This window comes from Hemitrygon akajei, chromosome 16 (genome assembly GCF_048418815.1).
Source record: "Hemitrygon akajei chromosome 16, sHemAka1.3, whole genome shotgun sequence".
NCBI lineage: Eukaryota > Metazoa > Chordata > Chondrichthyes > Myliobatiformes > Dasyatidae > Hemitrygon > Hemitrygon akajei.
The window spans coordinates 69906360-69919262 of NC_133139.1; the positions used below are offsets into that span (position 1 = coordinate 69906360).

At 40.4% G+C, this 12903-nt stretch overlaps 1 protein-coding gene across 1 annotated transcript in view; it reads left to right on the forward strand.

Moving 5' to 3' along the window:
- The first annotated feature begins 4345 nt into the window (after positions 1-4345).
- LOC140740400 (tetraspanin-1-like) overlaps positions 4346-12903 on the forward strand; it is a 45016-nt gene continuing 36458 nt past the window's right edge. The window contains exon 1 of the mRNA XM_073069537.1: positions 4346-4524. The gene's annotated coding sequence lies outside the window, so the exon portion shown is untranslated. The remainder of the gene's footprint in view (positions 4525-12903) is intronic.

Below are 12903 nucleotides of genomic sequence, written 5' to 3' on the forward strand. Positions count from 1 at the left end.
AACATTGTATTTCATTTGCCACTCTCTTGTCCATTCTCCTAATCTGAGTCTTTCTGCTGCCTACCTATTTCCTCAACACTACCTGCCCCTCCAGTGGACTTTGTATCATCTGCAAACTTGGCAACAAAGCCAGCTATTCCATCTAAATCATTGATACACAGCATAAAAAGAAGCAGTCCCACACTGACCCCTATAGAACACCACTAGTCACTGACAGCCAACCAGAAAAGGATCCTTGTATTCCCACTCACTGCCTCCTACTAATCAGTCAATACTCTAACCATGCCAGTAACTTTCCTGTATTACCATGGGCTCTTAACTTGGTAAGCAGCCTCATGTGTGGCACCTTGTCAAAGGCCTTCTGAAAGTACAAATATACAACATCCACAACAGCCCCTTTATCTATCCTGCTTGTAATCTCCTCAAAGAATTCTAACATGTTCAGCAGGCAGGATTTTTCCCTGTTGACTTTGTTCTATCTTGTCCTGTGTCACCAAGTACTCCATAACCTCATCCTTAACAATTGACTCCAACATCTTCCCAACCACTGAGGTCAGTTGAACTGGTCTGTAATTTCCTTTCTACTACCTTCCTCCTTTCATAAAGAGTGGAGTGACATTTGCAATTTTCCAGTCCTCTAGCACCATGCCAGAGTCCAATGATTTCTGAAAAATCATTACTAATGCTTCCACAATCTCTACCGCTACCTCTTTCAGAACCCTTGGGTGTAGTTCATCTAGTCTGGGTGACTTATGTACTTTTAGCTCTTTCAGTTTTTTGAGCACCTTCTCCCTTGTAACAGTAACTTCTTTTCCCTCCCACCCTTCAACATCTGGTACACTGCTAGTGTCTTCCACAGTGACGACTGATACACAATGCTCATTTAGTTCATCTGCCATCTCCTTCTTCCCCATTATTACTTCTTTGTCCTCATTTTCTAGCAGTCCTATATCCACTCTCTTTGATTTTTTACATACTTGAAAAAGCTTTCACTATCCACTTTGATATTGTTTGCTAGCTTGCTTTCATATTTCATCTTTTCCCTCCTAATGATTCCTTTAGTTGCTCTCTGTAGGGTTTTAAAAGCTTCCCAATCCTCTGTCTTGCCATTAATTTTTGCTTTGTTATATGCCCTCTCTTTTGCCCTTACATTTGATTTCACTTCCCTTGTCACCATGGTTATACTATTTTCCTTTTGTATTTCCTTGTTCCTATCCCTCTGATACAACCAGAATTGGCAGATTTTCTCTTGTTTGCAATATAGTCTCCATATTTTTGCATGAACGATTATATCAGAGTATGCAATCTAATCTTTACCTCAACATCTGTGAAATACAGTGCATGGTCTGAAGATATGCAAGGGCAGAATGAGAGATCTCAATCACTTTGTTTGTAATTTAAATGAAAGGCATTTAGCCACAAAATATAATAGAAACAATTTAAACTGGCAGTGGGAGATAACTCACTGTGATGGCTCAGTACGAGTTCCATTTTGAGTAGAGTTGATGTCCAATGTAATCCAAGGTGTGTGTGTGTGTGCGCAGGGTGTGTTGTCTCTTTCATTCTCTCTTCCATCCTCTTTCTTGTTCTCCTCTCTTCCTCTCTCTCTCTCTCTCCCCTCCTCTCTCTGTTCTTCACTTTCTCCTCTTTCCCCCTTTCTTTCTCTCTCCCCTCTCCCTTTCTTTCCTTCTCATTCTCTCCCCATCTCTTTTTCCTTCTCTCCTTTTTTTCCCTCTCTCCTCTTTCTTTCTCTCTCACATTCTTTCTCTCTCCCTCTTCTCTCTCTTTTTCTCTTTCTCTCTGTCTGTCTCTTTCTCTCTCTCTCTATTTCTCACACTGTTTCTGTCTGTCTGTTACTCTCCTTGCGTGTCTCTCTCAGCCTCTCTCTCTACCTCATTCCTTCATTAATTTTAAATAGCAGAAATGATGAACTTTCTATACCTTCAGTCGCATTGGGAGCACCAGGAGGATGTTGGCAGTAGGTTTGATGACAACCAAGCAGTTCACTGTTCATTCTCGAGGGCTCTGCACATCACCCTTTATGGACCTTCAATCATGAGTGAGTGCACCCATCAAAATGCCTGAAGCATTTCATTCAAACAAACTGTCCAGCTGTTGTGAAATTGCTGTAGTTTGATGTGATAAGTGCTCGACGGACATCAAGGCGTCCTCAATGCGAATGTGCTTATCCCTAATCTGAGGTGGTTTGTCCAGTAGTTTCATGAGATTACGTAGATAGTTACCCCTGAAGTGTAAAGAAATATATTTGAGAAGCTGAACTTGTTTATCTTAGAAAGTAGGACTTGTATTTGTACCAACATAAAGAGAAAACATTTTCTGGTGGCACACGTGTCTTTAACCAAAGTGAACAGATGTAAAGATTGACTGCAGACATGAGGTGCAGACCGTCTGACAGCGAGAGCGGCTACCGTTTGGAAACAGACTAAGACGTAACTTGCAAAGGGAAATTCAATAAAGAGAAAATATTTGATCATTCTCCATTCTGTGACTTTGGACAGTCGTTCAGAGCGGAGGGGCCTGCAAGGTGCAGAGTGGGAATAACCCTGGGAGGAGCAGCTAGTGAAAGGAAGAATGTAACATTGCAAAAACAACAAAGGAAAATTTGAGAAAGTGTAGACGTCAAAAATCTGAAATAAATCCTGTAAACTCTCTGAACTGACAAATGGTGGCAAATCTGACATACCTGCTGCTTCTCTCTTCATGGATCAGGCGTTCCCAGCCTGGAGCTCACAGACCCCTTGCTTAATGGTTTCGGTCCATGGTTGGGAACCCCTGCCATAGATGCTGTCTGACCTGCTGGGTTTTTCCATCAGTTTGATTTTTTAATACTGAAGAAATAATGCCAACTCCTTGTGTCCACAAACCATTCCAACTACACCTGAAGGACAAGTGAACCAAGGTCACTCTCTTCTCTCAGACCAGTTGTGAGGCTCGGGTTCCTTCGGTCACTACACCAGGCTGGTGGAGTGACACCAGACTCTCAAAACAGACCCTCTATTCTGGGCTCTGTCACAGGGGGAGATCATCCAGAGGTCCAGGGAAGGCCCAAAGCCTTATTAAAGCAATACAACATCTGCACTGACTCCTGGGAATGCCCTTGCCTGTGAACACTCCAGGGTGAGGATGAGGATCTGCAATAGTCCTGAAAATGATCACAGCTACTACCCTTGCACAGGGACTACAGGAGCCTTAGGTCCCAACCATCAGGTCCAGGAACAGTTATTACCCTACGATCATCAGGCTCATGAACCAGGCTGGGTAACTTCACCATTCACAACTGATTCCACAACCTGCAGAGTTATTAACAAGGACTCTACAACTCAAGTTCTCAGCATTATCTCCCTCCCTACCTACCTTCCTACATACTTGCACAATTTGTTTTCTTTTGATTATTGGTTGTTTGTCAGTCTTTGTTTACAGTTTTATCGTCATTATTATGTCCCGTGTCGTATGACGCAGGCGAATCCTGGTCTTTGACCACGATTGTTCTTGGCAAACTTTTCTACAGAAGTGGTTTGCCATTGCCTTTTTCTGGGCAGTGTCTTTACAAGACGGGTGATCCCAGCCAATATCAATACTCTTCAGAGATTGTCTGCCTGGCGTCAGTGGTCACATAACCAGGCTTTGTGATATGTACCAGCTTCTCATACGATCATCCACCATCTGCTCCCATGGCTTGAAATGACTCTGATCGGGGGGGGGGGGGGTGGGGGCTAAGCAAGTACTACACCTTACCCAAGAGCGACCTGCAGGCTAGCAGAGGGAAGGAGCACCTTACCCCTCCTTTGGTTGAGAAGTATCTCCACCCATTAGTTTTATAGTTTTTCATAAATTATTTCTTTATTTTCCTGTAAATAGCTTCAAGGAAATTAATCTCAAGGTAGCATATGTCAACATATACATACTTGGATAATAAATTTCCTTTGACTTTGAGAACCTTGAGGTCATGGATTAGGAGCACACAGAGGCCACTGTGGAATGAGAGCTCCTCCTCAGCAACTACCCTCCCGTCACCCTGTCTGCTACCTCCTGCCCCATCTGTGGAAGGGAGCACTCTCCTCACCCCACAATGGATCACCAACCACTTCGGAATCTACATTTCAGGAGAGGGGTAACCAATGAACTGTCACAGCCGAGTCAAGGGTTATCTTGCAAAATATTATTTTGCAAATTCAAAAACAGCTTTATCAGATACTCCAGTGTTGTTGATATTGCTTCCTGCAAAACATGGCAGTCAACCAGTGAGGTGAAAATGCAAAGATGATTCAGAACCTCCCCCCAGAGAAAAGAGGAAGAGATTGGGAGATCAGGTGTAGAGAAGCAGTCTTTCCACCTGGGCATTTCCATGAGCACAAAAAGCCATTTTCTTTCAGACGTTTAAAACAACAAGACTCCAGCATTGAAAATTAGATTTTGAACTGAATGTAGACACAAAATTCCTAGTTGGAGGTTTGTAGGAAGACCAACTCACCTTTACATTTGAGAGGACTTAGTTTTAACCAGGTACGTAAGCATGTTCTTTTTCTTTTCCCTGGCACTAGTAGTTTTAGGATGCAATGCAGATGACATTTTTTTGGACCGAGTAATTTCCTATGATATGCATTCATTTTAATTACATGATTTGTGATTTTTGTTTCTTGTCTTGAAAATGTATATTGATTTCTACTTTACCTGATTTTATCTTAGAGCAGATTTCCAAGTTGATCAGGAAACATTAGGTATAAATTGAGTAGATAATCTTTTAACTCCCTCATCCTCAAAATCTGACCAGTTCCTAAACGCCAGTGAGATTGGTTGGGGCTGGAAAAACAGCGCTGTCCTCTTATTCAGAGAGCGTTATGTTTCTTCTGATGGCTCAGAAGAGGCTGAGGACTGTTCACCTTACTTGGTCAATAAAGAGAATTAAAGAGAGAGTGCAGCTGAATGTGAGAAGGAAAATTCTACACTGCATTTAATGTCACAGAATGCCTTTAGAATTAGGTATAGCACGATAATATTACACTATAGATTGTGCAATAGCATTAAAATGTTTCTTTTAAACTGTCAAGGCAATTTAATTTATTTGGTTAGCTTAAAAAAAAGAAAATGTTCATCTAAACTCTAACTAAATCTTTGTATGTCCAGGTGATAGCAAGATTAAATATTAATTCAATTTATTTACAATGATTTCCTACTCTGGAAAGGATTTCAAAGCAAAATGGCCCTCAAGTGTTCGTGGAATTGTAGAGAGTGTTTATCTACACTCCAGCAAAGACTGGGCAAAGGGAATCAGTGAATTGAGAGTCAGCAAGCACGCTGCTGGAAGAACTCAGCCGATCAAGCAGCACCGGTGGTGGATGGGAATTGTCGATGTGTCTGATGTAGGGTTTCAACCTGAAGCATTGACAATTTCCTATTCTCACTGAAGACGATTCTCAAGCTGCTGAGTTTATCTAGCAGATAGCTGATTGCTCCAGATTCCACTTTCTGAATCTCTGACATTGAAGTTGCTGAATGTTGTTTTTGTTTAAGTCAAAAGTCAAGTCACTTTTATTGTAATTTCAACCATAACTGCTGGTACAGTGCATAGTAAAAATGAGACAATGTTTTTCAGGACCATGGTGTTACATGACACAGTACAAAAACTAGACTGAACTACGTAAAAAGACAACACAGAGAAAGCTACGCTAGACTACAGACCTACACAGGACTGCGTAAAGTGCACAAAAACAGTGCAGGCATTACAATAAATAATAAACAGGACAATTGTTGCATTTTGCACCAATGCACCGCAGCAAATTGTTAATACATGTAGATGTGTATGGCCAATAAAGCTGGTCCTTTATCTGTAGTCCCCTTTGTCTCCAGTAACTTCAGAATTTTGACCCATTTCTGAGTGTTTTCTTCAGGAAAAGCAAACAAAAATAGATAGGCCAAATGCAACAATTTAAAAAAAAATATTAAGTGCTTCCTCCAATTATAAAACAAGAAGAAATTGTAAATGTTTTATTTCTGCTTAATTATCACAAATTATTATACTCTGTAAAGAGGTGGAATATTATGAAGTGCTTTTGCAATGGACAAACAATGCAAAGACAATTGTTAATTTTAAATCGGAGACTGAGAGAAGCAGGGGAAGTTTGTAATGTCAAAGGACAATGTTTGACCATTATGCTGGTAAAGGTAGTCTGCACATTCTAATCCCACGGTCTAGGATTTGAATTAAAGTCACCCACTGTTCTACTAATACACATACAAGCACTCTGTCAATAGGAGGAGGCTTTCTCTTATTTATTACTATTTATTCTTTTCCATAGATGCTGCCTGACCTGCTGAGTTCCTCCAGCATTTGTCTGTGTTACACTGGAATCCAGCATCTGTAGAATCTCTTGTGATTATATTTGCTGCCTCCATCTCCCTTTTAGAAAGGGATTTGCAAATCCTTGCTCCAATTTGAGAGTATTTATCTTCCTCCCCAAAAGTCTTTCCCTAATTAATTTGCCTTTGTATTTCCTTACCTCTCTGCACAGAGAAACACAGGCAGGAAGGTATAGTTTTAAACTAATTTTAAACACCTCAGTTAAGTTTTTTTTTCTCAGCCTTCTCTGGTCCAACAGAATCAATTCCAGCTCCTCCAATGATCCCTCATGGCTAAAATTTTCCAGTCTTGGCAATCTCCTTGCAGTACAATCACATCTTTTATAATTTTTATGTTATTTGGAGGAACAGCATGGAACAGACCCTTCCGACCCAATGAACTACGCTGTCCAGCAGCTCACTCTAGCCTAATCACAGGACAATTAACCTAATGACCATCTCATCCTTGGACCACGTGGTCACAGGGAGAATGTACAAACTCCTTACAGACGGTGCAAGAATTGAACTCTGAAGTGTAGTAACCTTGCTCTTTGATCTTTAATCTATAATGCAGTCGTGTTAACCGTTGTTATTAGGGAAAAGGCAGATATATGATCTTACAGCAGCAGATCGGCAGTGGTCTCATGGAACAACAAAAACAGGCTCCTCCACCCTTGTTCTTGCTTCCTCATGCAATAGTATTTCAAAGACAAAGATCAAATGAAATTTATTATCAAAGTACATATATTATATGTCATTATATACAACCCTGAGTTGCTTTGCAGGCATTGACAACAGAATAAATACAATCGAATCCATGAAAAATTATACACAAAGACTGATGAACAACCAGTGTATAACAGAAGACAAGCTGTGTAAGTCAACAAAAATAATAAATAAGTAAAACAGTGAACAAGAGTCCTAAAAAGTGAGTCCATAGCTGATGGATTCAGTTCAATGCGGAGGTGAGTGAAGTAATCCACACTGGTTCAGGGGTCTGATGCTTGCAGAGTAATAACTGTTCCTGAACCTGATGGTGGCTGGTTTGATGTGGTGAAGAAAAATATTTCTGACATTCTGATGTTACATTCTAGTTGCTCAGTATTACATGAGGATTAATTTTCCATACTTCATTGAGTCCTAAGCAGCAACCAGTCTGAAAGTCCCTATATTTAAATTTTAAATGAGATGTATTTATACCCTAAATAACAGTTCTCAACTATTGCAGCAGGTAGATTCTCATCCCTTTCCTAAAGGGCAAAACAGCACGTAAGTTGGCTTCAGTCAGTAAAGTTGGGTTGCTGCTGAACGTACAAGGTGATAAATTATACAAAAACGTGAAATGTGCGAAGTGTAAAAGCATTTCATTGCTGTATCAAAATATTTTTGCTCTTTCTCATTCCTGATTTCATCTTGAATGGGTAAGCAGATTGAAAGTCATAAAAAGCCATATAATCCTTTGAATATGCTTCACTCTTCTATTAGACCATGACCTACCTTCAGTGGCCAGTTTGTTAAGTACACTTGTACACCTGCTCATTAAGCAAGTATCAAATCAACCAATCATGTGGCAGCAGCTCAATGCATAAATGCATGTAGGCATAGTCAAGAGGTTCAGTTGATATTCAGACCAAACATCAGAAGGGGAAAAGTTAGATCTAAGTGACTTTGACCGTGGAATGATTGTTGGTGCCAGACGGGATGGTTTGAATACCTCAGAAACGGTTGATCTCTGAGATTTTCATGCACAACATCTCTGGAGTTTACAGAGAATGGTGTGATATATATTTCTTATTAATAGGTAGTGCAAAAAGAGACCAGAATAGTGAGATGGTACTATTTATGGATTGGTTCATTGTCTGTACAGAAATATGATGGTGGAGGAGAGGAAGCAGTTCCTAACACTTTGAGTGTGTATCTTTAGGCTCTTCGCAGTGTCACTACTTTCTGTGAAGGCTGAGGAAAGTCCATCTCCCACCACCCATCCTCATCACATTCTACGGGGGTTGTATTGAGAGCATCCTGAGCAGCTGCATCACTGCCTGGTTCGGGAATTGCACCATCTTGGATCGCAAGACCCTGCAGTGGATAGTGAGGTCAGCTGAGAAGATCATCGGGGTCTCTCTTCCCGCCATTACGGACATTTACACTACACGCTGCATCTGCAAAGCAAACAGCATTATGAAGGACCCCATGCACCCCTCATAGAAACTCTTCTCCCTCCTGCCATCTGACAAAAGATACTGAAGCATTCGGGCTCTCACGACCAGACTATGTAACAGTTTCTTCCCCCAAGCTATCAGACTCCTCAATACCCAGAGTCTAGATTGACATCTACATCATTTATTATTATATTGAAATTTGACCTCCACTGTGCCTATTGTCTTGTTTATTATTTATTTATTAATTAATTATTGTACTACCCTGCACTGTTTTGTGCACTTTATGTAGTCCCGTGTAGGTCTGTTGTCTAGTGTAGTTTTTGTGTTGTTTTCACGTAGTCTAGTGTAGCCTCGAGTTGTCTCACATAGTCTAGTGTAGTTTTGTGTTGTTTCATGTAGCACCAGGGTCCTGGAGGAACGTTGTTTCGTTTTTACTATGTACTGTACCAGCAGTTTATGGTCAAAATGACAATAAAAAGTATCTTGACTTGACTCGTACCTCCTTCCTGATGGTAGCAATGCAAAGAGAGCATGTGCCCGGGCTGATGGGGGTCCTTAGCAATGAAGTTTGAGGCGTCACCTTTTGAAGATGCTGGGGAGACTCGTGCCTATGATAGATTTGGCTGAGTTGTCTCTGCAACTTTTTCCAACCCTGTGCACTTACCCTCCAGAGCAAATGCTGATGCAACCAGTCAGAATGTTTTCCACGTCCATATCTTCGCAGGCTAGTCATATGATGAGAAGATAGAAACTAGGCGTGAAAAATATATATTAATGTGCATTTTGAGAATACAATAACCTATTGGTAGGAACCTTTTAAGGAACATCACCCCACAGTGTGATTTATCCAATCGCATTGAATAATTAGACAGCTGTTGTGTCCCTTCATTTACACAGTAATCTTAAGGGGATGTATTCATAAAATTCATTGTAACTTGTAAAATGATCCATGGTTTAAAAGATATTCTTTAAACAACGGGTGCTATTTTGCAATGGGATATCATGTGATTTTCATATTCCATGTTTAGTAAAATGCTGCTGTACCAGGAAGTCGAGTGTTGTACCCTCCCACGGGATCGACTCATTCCGCAACAGTTCACCAACATCATGACTGTAAATAATAAAAAAAAACAACACTGTTTGTTCAATTTAAATTGGACCTAGATGCCTGTGTGATTCTAGGTAGAAATAATAAGGTAGCCATGTGTAATTAACATTCAAAGGAATTCCAACAACTAAAAGTGACTCATGTTTCTTCAAAGGGATAAATAAAAAGTCATGACAAATATTTTTGTGTACAAAGAAATCGCAGAAGGTGCTGAGTCCTTAATTCTTTCTCTTCCCCAACACGTTGAGTTTTTACGAATTTTACTGCTTTTAGAGTCATAGAGAACTGTAAAGCACTGAAACAAGCCTTTCGGCCCATCACATCTATGCTGACCGTTGGGCTCCCATCTGTATTCATTGAATTTTCTAGTACTTGGCCCAGAGCCTTCAATGTCTGGACAAATCAGGTGCTCATCGAGATTCTGCCATCAACTCTGCTTTCACTGCTCTCTCAGGCAGTGTCCATCAGGTTCTCACTCTCTGGGTGAAAAAGCACCCCCTCCCTGGCAAATCCCCTCTAAATTTCTCACTCCTTTACCCTAAATCTATGGCCTCCAATTGTATTGTATTGGTGAATTAAGTGAGAGTAAGCATTAGGCACAGACTAGAAGGGCCGAGATGCCCTGTTTCCGTGCTGTAATTGTTATGTGGTTATATATTTACTATACCACTGATAGGGAAATAGTTTCTTCAGTCCATCCTATCCATGCCCCTCAGAAATTTAGATACCATAATCATGTTCCCACTTCATCCCCCTACTCTAGGGAAAAATGGCCCAGCCTCTTCAGACTCATAAGTAAAGCATGCCCTCATAGGCAACATCCGGCTGAATCTCCTCTGCACCCTGATTATTTCAGATATCCAATTTGATTGACAAAGAAAGGACAATGGATTTCATCATGTTCAATGCCCTCCTGCCAAAAATGTTGCAGAATTTTTTCCAATTTTCATGTGTTCTATGGTGGGACTAATGTAAATTGTCATCGTGGACTCAATGGACTGCAAGGCCCGCTTGTGCCCTTTATGTCTCCATGGATCTCTTTACCTCTAATATTAGAACAGCAGCAAGAGATCTTGGCCATTGACTCAGAGTCATGAGTTCAAATCCCACTCTGGGAGCTGGTGAATTTAAATGTGTGTGTGTTCAGATGCCTTGGCGTTCGGCATGGGCGATCATGTCTCTCCATCCATCACGGTCCCTGACCCTCCGAATTGTAGTTGTTGCCTCCCCTGTTTCTAACCGTGATGTTAATCCATCTCTCATTCTCACTCTCTCTCTGCCTCTGCTTCTTTTTCCTTCCAGCTTTCCAGTTGTAACTAAATGTTCCAATGTCTCTCTTCACATGATGTGTCCAAAGAATTTTGATTGCTGTTTTCTGATTTTTTTTAAAGTCATGTATATTTAGTTTTCGTTCTCTGTAGAACTTCTTCGTTGGTGATCCTGTCTGTATATGATATGCAGAGCATTCTTCTGAGGAACCACATCTCTGCTGCGTTGATTCTTTTTTCCATTGCATTTGTGATGGTTCATGACTCGCAGTCATACATCAATATAGAAAGAATGTAGCAGCTGAGAGTTCCAAGGCGGATGTCAATTGCTATTTTCTTGTTCGTTAGGATGTTTCTTATTTCTGTAAATGCTGTTCTTGCCATTGCTATTCTTGCTTTTATGTCTGTTTCGCATTTGCCATCAGATGTTACCCATGATCCAAGGTACTTGAAGTTGTGAACTTGTTTCAGGATTTCATTTGCCGATACAATCCTACAGTTTGGGGTATCAGGTTTCTTTGATATTACCATTACTTCAGTTTTCTTTTTGTTTAAGGTTAGACCAAGTCTTTCGCTCTCTGTGTTGATGGTAGATACTAGTTTCTGTAAATTTACTTCACTGTTTGCTGTCAGTACTGTATCATCCGCGTAGCGGAGTTTGTTGATATTGTATCCTCCTGTACTTATTCCAGGTAGGTCTTGTACGATTCTCATGATGTTTTCACCGTACAGGGAGAACAGGTCTGATGATAGAACACAACCCTGTCTGACTCTTCACTTTATTGGCTGATATTCACCAATCTCGTTGTCTATCTGTATGGCTGCACTTTGTTGCCAGTAGAAATTCCTGATCATTCTTAGATCTTTTCTCTCGATATTAATATCTTTAAGCATTTTCATGATGGCTTGGAGTTTCACTGTGTCAAAGGCTTTTGTGTAGTCAATGATACAGAAGTATAGGTCTTGTTGTACTTCTATTGACCTTTCGATAATATTTCTGAGAATATAAGTTGCGTTTGATGTTCCCTTGCCTTCGACAAAGCCGTACTGTTCTTCACTGATCTCTGGTTTAATTTTCTTTCTTATTCTGAACATGATGATTCTAAGTAGAATTGTTGTGAGGTGGCTCATTAAACTAATTGTTCTGTGTTGTCCACACTCTGTTGCACCTGGTTTCTTTGGCAGTTCAATGAATAACGTCTTTAAAAGATCTTCTGGTGCTTTGCCACTGTTGTATATTCTATTCAATAAGATTGTTAATTTCTCTACACCAAAATCTTCTGGCGCTTCATATAGTTCAACCGGAATGTTATCTGGTCCTGATGATTTCCCCTTTCGCATTTTCTTCATAGCATGTTCCAGTTTTTCTTTCAGTATTGCTGGGCCCTCGTTGTTGCCGATATCAAAGTTGTCCTCTCGGTCTTTGTCGTTGTATAGGTCTTTGATGTATTCTGACCATCTTTGCATTATTTTTCCTTTTTCCATAATTGTGGATCTGTCTTTAAATTTGTCAAACTAAATAACAGGATTTGAAATAAATATTTGGTTCCTGGTGAATTGAACAATGAAGCAGCCAGGTTGTTGTAAAAATCATCTAGTTCACAAATGTCCTTCAGGAAACAACATCCCAGATGGTTGAAATAGCCCATCTACTGCAGTTCGCTAATGTCCTAAAAGGAACAACATTTGTGATCCTTATAAAATGCCGGAGCAGGTTAGGCAGCATCTATGGAAAGGAATGAGCAGTCAACATTTCGGGCCGAGATCTTTCATCAGGTTTGTTCTTCTCCACAGATGCTGCCTGACCTGCAGAGTACCTCATACTCTTTGTGCGTGTTGCTCTGGATTTCCAGCATCTGTAGAATCTCTAGTGTTTATTTGCAATCCTTACCAGGATTGGCCTATAAGTCACTTCAGACCCATTCTGAAAGGTTTCCATAGTGAGAGATAGACAAGAAACAAGTACTTGGAATAAATTATCTAAAAAAAAGACGTTATTTAATTTGGG